General features: G+C 38.1%; 1 pseudogene; it reads left to right on the top strand.

Moving 5' to 3' along the window:
- Positions 1-4918: 4918 nt before the first annotated feature.
- LOC101093109 lies at positions 4919-5351 on the top strand (annotated as a pseudogene).
- Positions 5352-8585: the final 3234 nt, after the last annotated feature.

Here is an 8585-nt window from a genome sequence, read left to right as displayed (position 1 = left end):
CTAATCAAGTAGAGTGAAAAAAAAGATGTGTTGATAGAAACTGCTTTTAAATTCTGCTTCTGTCACCCCATTTTCATCCTTTGATGACTCCTCCTTGCAGGCCCACCATCTTGTCTCAATCTAGGTCTTACTTGTGTCTCAATTTGACACTGGATGTAAGGAGGAAAAAAATCTACCCTGAGAAATGTATCAAGTTGGATTTGGCATCAGGGCAATGCCAACTTTGTAAAATGGTTCGGAAGTCTGAATTCATATTACCTGTGTGGGACAAAGAGCCTCAAGCAGATATTCATTTATAGGGAATGGATTGATTATGCCACTAGATGACCAGCTAAAACAAAGGCACACCCTCTCTGAAAATACTAAACTCTCCATATTGACAGTAACTGTAACTATACCAATAGTCAAAAGATGCATCCTGACTTCAGAAATGCCAAAATGTGAAAAAAAAATGTGAATTGTAGACTATTTTGTATATGCAAGTTATTACAAATTAATGAGATAACTCATGCAAACCGCTTAGAACTGTGCCTTGAATATAGTAAGCTACTATAATTATCATCGTCATCATCATCACTTTCCAGCTTTATTTGTAATAACCACAGTTTTTCATCATGATAAATCAGACAGACTCACCTTTCTCCAAGCACTCATTTCTTCTTTTATTTCTGTGGTTCGTGCAGGATGAAATGAGAAGGTACTTTGCTAGTGTAAAATAATGAACATTATCATTATCATCATCATCATGCTATCCCCAACATAGCTGCATACCTTTCTTTATAGGATTTCGTATTCTGTAAAACCAAAGAGTTGGACTGCATAATTTTTTAAAATTTTTTGTTATGGCAAATGTTGGGCCTGTACAAAAGTCTTTAGAATAGTTAATTCCTAAGCAAAAGTATTTATTAACTCATGGTCAGTATATTCCCTCATATTTATGCCTTCTACCCTAGACTATTCCCAGGCATCATATTCTCTTAGGACAGATAATTTTTGTGTACCTTTCTAACTCTACAAGTTTATGGTAAATCCAGAAATTCATGGAACCCCACTGTAAGTCTTGGTTATTAACAGCCATTTTTCTACTCCTGCCCAAGCTGAGTAAAATGAGTCTAGATACTGCTCTACTATTTGGTTAATACTTATACATTGACTTCTGCTTCCAAACATGATGGAGTAACAGGGACCAGATTTAACCTCTCAACTGAATAACAACAGCAAAGACAAAATATATAAACACCAATTTTCAAGATATTAAACATCAAATAATGAAGGACTGTGATCCCCAAGATATGGAAAACATGCAAAGTAAGTCCCACTTGTCCCAGCTTGCTGCTTTGGGAGAGTTTCTAGCACATGGCATGGAGAAGAAGCCAGGCAGATTCCCTGAGTTGAGATGAAGCTGAATCCAGGGAAATGAAGGTGACTAAAGTTCATAGGATAGAATACTGGAGATAGAGAGATGACTAGAGAGAGATGCGAGCAGATTTGCACAAGATCCCCCTTGAGTATTCAGCAGAGGATTTATCAGTTAATGCATGTCAGAAAACTACCTGGGGCTGGGGGCAAAACCAACTAAAAGGATTGGAGGAAGCAGTAACTACTGTCTACACACAGCCAGAAATGGTGCCTGTTCTCACAAACCAGACTGGAAAACTTCATAATTTACTGGAAGGAGTGGTCAGAAAATTTTTCTTTCAGTGGCATCAAACTGTCTCCAAGTAATTTAACATAACGAAGTTCAAGAACACTTATGGGAATTCAAAAATACCTAGCACCCAACAAGGTATAATGCATAATCTACAGCATCTAATTAAAAATTACCAGACATAGTAATTTATCTGTTCTCTTTTTTTTTAATTTTTTTTTAATGTTTATTTATTTTTGAGACAGAGACAAAGCATGAATGGGGGAGGGTCAGAGAGAGAGGGAGACACAGAATCTGAAGCAGGCTCCAGGCTCTGAGCTGTCAGCACCGAGCCCGACGTGAGGCTCAAACTCATGGACCATGAGATCATGACCTGAGCCGAAGTCAATGCTTAACCAACTGAGCCACCCAGGCGCCCCATTTATCTGTTCTCTTTAAGAGTAGGGAATCTCAGCACTACCCCCCCAACATACACACATGTCACACACACAGTTGGAATTCCCCAAAGGAAAAGAGAGATGGAAGAAGTATTTGAAGAAATAATGTCCAAAATTCCAGATTTATTGTAACCTATAAACCCATAGATCCAAGAAGCTCCGTGAACCCAAGCACAAGATACATGAAGTACACTAAAGCATATCATAACTAAATTACACAAAACCAATGATAAAGAGAACATCTTAAAAGCAGCCAGAGGAAAAAAGACACATTATGTAGAGAAGAAAAAAAGATAAAAAGATGAGGAGAACAGCAAATTTCGCATCTGTAATAATATAACAGAGAAATGGTGGAGGACTAAAAGGTAAAAATATTAAAGGAAAATACTGTCAGTCTATCATTTTATACACAATGTATCTTTTACAAATGAAGGTGAAATAAATATTTTCTCGGACATAAAAAACTGAAAGAATTTATTACCAACAGACTATAAAATTTATTACCAGCACACTGTAAGATATATGAAAGGAAGCCCTTCAGGCAACAGGAAAATGATGCTAGATGGAAATATGGACACCTACCAATAAAAAAGGAAGAATACCAGAAATGGTAACTACATAAATAGATATGCAAGTTTTTTTTCTTATTATTAAATGTCTTTAAAAGATAATTAGCTATTTAAACAAAAATAATAAAAATATAGTGTGGGATTTATAAAATATTCAAATGAAAAATGTATGACAATAATAGAACCTTAAAATAGGCTGATAAACTATTTGTAAAATGATATAATATCCCTTGAAAGTAAACTGTAATAAGTGAATGAGGGATACTATAAACCCCAAAGCAACTAAAATGACAAAATAACATGCCAGGAAAAGAGAACAAAAATGGAACCATTAAAATGTTTAATTGATCCAAAAGAAAGCAAAAAAAGAGGGAAAAGAGAACAGAGATGGAACCAATAGAAAACAAACAGCAAGATTAGATGTCAATCTAAAACAAAATAATCACATTAAATATAAATGGTCTAATCATTCTTAATTAAAAGGCAGAGATGGTCAGATTGGATAAAAAGCAAAGCACAACAATATGCTGCCTACAGGAAAATCTCTTACTAAATATAAAGATTCAAACAGATTGAAAACAAAAGAATAGAAAAAAGATAGCTAACACGAATCAAAAGAAACCAAGAGTATTTCCATTAATGCTAGACAAAACACATTTCAGAGCAGAAATATTAGTAGTGATAAAGAAAGTGATTTCTTAATGATAAAGAGATCAATTAATCAAGAAGAAATAATCTTAAGTTTATGTATCAATATCAGCTTCCAAATGCATGAATTAATAAATTAATAAAATTCCTTTCTGTTTAAATAATTTTTAAGTTTTTATATTCATCATCATTTGCATTTTTCCTTTAAGTTTTAAATTAATAGACTTTTTTGGGGGAGGTAGTTTTATATTTACAAGAAATACTGAGCAGAAAGTATAGAGTAACCCCCACCCAGCCTTCCTCTGGCATTAGTGGGTACAATTGTTACAACTGATGAGCCACTATTGATACATTATTAACTAAAGTCTATAGTGTATATTAGGATTCACTGTGTGTTGTACATGCTCTGGAGTGTGTGTGGGGGTGGGGGGAGCATGTGAATGTGTGTGTGATTTTTTTTTTGAATTGAATTCAAATAAACATATCCACATGTATCATACTAAATAGTTTACTGCTTTAAAAATTCCTGTGGCCCACCTATTCATCACCCCCTTCCTTCCTGGAAACCACTGATTTTTTTTGTCTCCACACTCTTGCCTTTTCCAAAATGTCATATAGTTGGAATTGTATAGTATGTAGCCTTTTTAGAATGGCTTCTTTCACTAAGTAATATGCATTCAAGTTTCCAGTGTGTCTTTTTGTAGGTTATAGCTCATTTCTTTTTTGTTGTTGAATAATATACCGTTGTCTGGCTATGCTCAATTTGTTTATCCACTCACCAACCAAAGGGTGGGATTGCCAGACTCTATGATAACAGCATGTTTAGTTTTGTAAGAAACTGTCAAACTCTCTTCCAAAGTGGCTGCATCATTTTGCATTCCCACTGGCAGTGAATGAGATCTTCTGTTTCTCCATATCCTCACCAGCATTTGGTGTTGTTGGTGTTTTGGATACCTATTAGCATAGGTACGTTGTAGTATCTCATCATTATTTTAATTGCTTTTTAGTTTTTAATAGATAGTTTTTATATATAGTTTTTAACATGTTTAATATTTTGAGGTTTTAGTATTTACATTAATTTACATTTTTATAAAAGTAAATTCAAAGTAAAATTTGAATATCATTACTGTACTACATATTGTGAGGTTGAAGAACATATTTTATTCAACAGTTTAACTTCATTTATAATATTAAGATATTTAGATGTATGGAATTATGGTATCTATTTGGATGTTTGCCTTGTGGCTGTCCTGTTTGGGGCAGGGGGGTGGTCACAATTTTTGAGAATCATTGAGAGGTTGTAGACAGTCTCAGTAGAAATATGTACATAAACAAATACAGACAAAATTTTGTGTGCCTTTCAGGGATTCACAGACGTCCTAAGACTCATTCATGTATTCATTCATTATAGGTCAGCAACCCCTGCCCTGAATTTCTGACACATTACTGCCCATTCAGTTTCCCAAAAGCATAGTCCCAAGATTGTCATCCTTTACATCTACATTTATACTCCTCCGGAGGCATCCAGTTCTTTAAGCAGTGATTCCTTCAGCCTGCTATAAAACATTCAGTACGTCTTTCTTTTTGTGGCCATCGCTGAAGTGCCAGTGGCCAAGATGAAGTCCAATCCCTCTGTGACTTCTGAGCGAAGCAAGAACCATAGAAGGCATTTCAATGCACCTTTCCCACATTTGCAGAGAGATTGTATCTTCCTCTCTTTCCAAAAAGCTGAGACAGAAGTACAACATTTGACCCGTGGCCATCCAGAAGGATGATGAAATACAGCTTGTGCAAGGACACTACAAAGGTCAGCAAATTGGCAAAGTAGTCCAGGTATATGGGAAAAAATATGCCATCTACACTGAATAAGTACAGCGACAGAAGACAAGTGGCACAACTGTCCATGTGGGCATTCACCCCAGCAAGGTGGTTATCACTAGACTAAAAGTGGACAAAGACCACAAAAAGATCCTTGAACGTAAAACCAAATCTCACCAAGTAGTAAAATAAAAGGGCAAATATAAGGAAGAAACAATTGAGAAGATGTAGGAATAAACTAATACACAGCTTTAAACAAAAACTATTAAAATGAAAAAAAATAAAACATTTAGCAAACTAACTTCAAGTTAACCTGATCAGACCTCTCCCTGCATTACCTTCATTCATGTAGCCCAAGAATAAGCCACTGCCAATTTGTTCAACTTGCTGTTCTCTGACTGTATCTCCAGGCTTTCCAGTGTCTCCAGCTTTATATAATTTTTCCACCTGAAATTCCCTTTTCTTTATCTCTGCCTTTTGAAATCCTACCATTATTCAAGGCTCTTTGATGTAACCTTTTCTTCCTACCCCACCTACTCTAAAAGAATCTCTTCTTTTTCTGACCTCTCAGAACACATTTCTATACTCATTCTTTCATTCATCTGTCCCTCCTTCGTTCATTCTATCAATCATACAATGAACTCAGCTGAGCATTCACAGTACTGGGCACTCTACTGGTACAGATGCTTGTGCTCTGGAAGATTTCAGGTGAACAGGAATGCATCTAAGGGAACTGATGAAGGCCTGAACTGGAGTACAATAAGACATAGAGGTTAAGAGTCAGATCATCCAGGGGCACCTGAGTGGCTCAGTCAGTTAAGCCTCTGACTCTTGATTTCTGCTCAGGTCATGAACTCACAGCTCATGAGTGTGAGCCCCACCTCAGGCTTTGCACTGACAGCACAGAGCCTGCTTGGGATTCTCTCTCTTTGCCCCTGCCCCGCTCTCTCTTCTCTCTCTCTCTCTCTCTCTCTCTCTCAAAATAAATAAATAAACATTAAAAAAAAAAAAAGAGTAGAGGTGCCTGGGTGGCTCAGTCGGTTAAACGTCTGACTTTGGCTCAGGTCATGGTTTGTGGGATCAAGCCCCACATTGGGGTCTGTGCTGACAGTGCAGAGTCTGCTTGGGAGTCTCCCTCCCTCTCTCTCAACCACTCCCCCACTCTCTCTCTCAGAAGTAAACGAATAAACATTAAGAAAAAAAAGAGAGGGGCGCCTGGGTGGCGCAGTCGGTTAAGCGTCCGACTTCAGCCAGGTCACGATCTCGCGGTCCATGAGTTCGAGCCCCGCATCAGGCTCTGGGCTGATGGCTCAGAGCCTGGAGCCTGTTTCCGATTCTGTGTCTCCCTCTCTCTCTGCCCCTCACCTGTTCATGCTCTGTCTCTCTCTGTCCCCCCCCCCCAAAAAAACAAAAAAACAAAACAAAAACAAAACAACAACAAAAAAGTTGAAATAAAAAAAAGAAAAATTAAAAAAAAAAAAAGAAAAGAAAAAAAAGAGAGAGAGAGATTGTCTGGGCTCAGAGCTTTGCTGAGCTGGGTGACCTGGGCCAAGTCACTTCACCTTCCTCTGCTTGCTTGGTTACCTGAAAGTCAAGATAAAAAGGGCACCTATGTTATAGGGCCTATATGGGGATGAGTGAGTTTACTACATAAAGATCTAAGAGTGCTTGGCATGTAGTAAGAACTCAGTAAATAATATTACCATTGTGAATGAAAGGAAAATGGCAGGTAAGAGTAGACTTTCCTAAAAATACATGTCTGAGAAACCTTTCACACAACCTTGTGTTCTCCAGTGTTTGTTGAAGAAGATTAAATAGACAAACACAAGCTTCTGGCAGGGTTCCTCTTCTGCGCTGGCTTTGAGCTGGTTATCTGTGTTTCAGGTCCTTTGATGACTTCTGTCCTTATAGCCATCAGTTGATGGTCTCTTGACCTAAAGAGTAGCTTTCAAAGGTCACTACTACCACTTGAGTTGGTTTTGTCTGATTGTTCATTTTTAATTGCTGTGGACCTGATAAGTGTGCAAAGAGGTTTAAAATGTTAAAGGCTTTTCTATATGACTGTACTAACACTTCCTCCTGACAAGGCAGGGCCCTCCCAGGAGTGAAATCAAAAGACCGATTTTTAGGACAACAGGTCACAGAAAGTATAGGTTACAGAGTCAGCAAGCAGGTAAATGGCCTTTTATTTAAAAAAAAAATTTTTTTTTTAACGTTTATTTATTTTTGAGACAGAGAGAGATGGAGCATGAATGGGGGAGGGTCAGAGAGAGGGAGACACAGAATCTGAAACAGGCTTCAGGCTCTGAGCAGTCAGCACAGAGCCCGACGTGGGGCTCGAACTCACCGACTGTGAGATCGGGACCTGAGCCAAAGTCCGACGCTTAACCGACTGAGCCACCCAGGCGCCCCTGGCCTTTTAATATATTGTGAAGTATTTTATTAAAGTTGGAGTGTTTGAAAGCACAGTACCTGCTTTCAATTTATGGGTTGTTAGCTTCCCCAGCTGAATAGAGTGAGCAAGTCATTTAAACTTCCTGGGTTTCAGTTTTGTCATCTGCCTTATGGGGATAATTCCTCTATTCGGGGATAAATAAGATGACGTACATGGAAGCACTTGAAAATAGAGAGGAGGAAAGTGTATACTGAAAATGAGCATACGCTTGAGGAGTATTTGTTATGGCACAGACTTTATGAGTCTAAATCCACCAACTTTTTGAACTAACTGCATGTGTGCTTTGACTTTGTTGAGCCGCTCGCTTTCTTATATTATTACTTGAATGACATATCAACCCATTATATGTGTTCACCTTTCGAATAGTTGAATTGCATTTCAGTGCCTGGCCATGAGTTATTGTGACTCAGAACACTTAAAGAAGTTTGACTACATGCAGAAAATTTATGAGTAGCAGAGTGAGAACATGGCAGATTTCCATAAATCACTTTTATTGAGAGTTGAGTCACTCTTTGCTGTGAAAATAATTTATAGGGCAATGTTCCATTTGAAGAAAAATGAAAATTAATGGCATTTGTCAAGATGATGATGAATATATTTCAACACCAGTGGAAAAGAACAAGTTTCACAGAAAATGTAAACCTTACACCAGATTATTTATCATCATGACTATTTCAGGCTCTTTGGTAAATGTTAGGAAGTTTGGCTGAATTAGATACCGTTCACTGAGCTAGCTGCTCTCTGTGCCTCCCACATCCACTTTGAGCCATTGTATCTGCTGCTTTCCGTCCCAGGAGGCTTTGGCAGGAAACCCAAAGGCAGGATGAGACTGGGCCAGGGAATTTCTTCTCTGCTTCTCTGGGTGACGCTGAGGCTCTGGCTGTAGCTGCTGCTGACCATCACAGTTCCCGTGGAGCTCAGCCTGCCAGAGCTGTGGGGAAGGAAAGGCTTCCTGCCAGTCCTGTTCTAGATGCCCCAGTTTTCCTTCCTGGTTCTCTTCACTTAGATAA

The sequence above is a fragment of the Felis catus genome, chromosome B2 (assembly GCF_018350175.1).
Source record: "Felis catus isolate Fca126 chromosome B2, F.catus_Fca126_mat1.0, whole genome shotgun sequence".
In the NCBI taxonomy this organism is placed as follows: domain Eukaryota; kingdom Metazoa; phylum Chordata; class Mammalia; order Carnivora; family Felidae; genus Felis; species Felis catus.
Note: the sequence above shows the minus strand (reverse complement) of the source record. Positions and strands in the feature narration are given on the sequence as shown.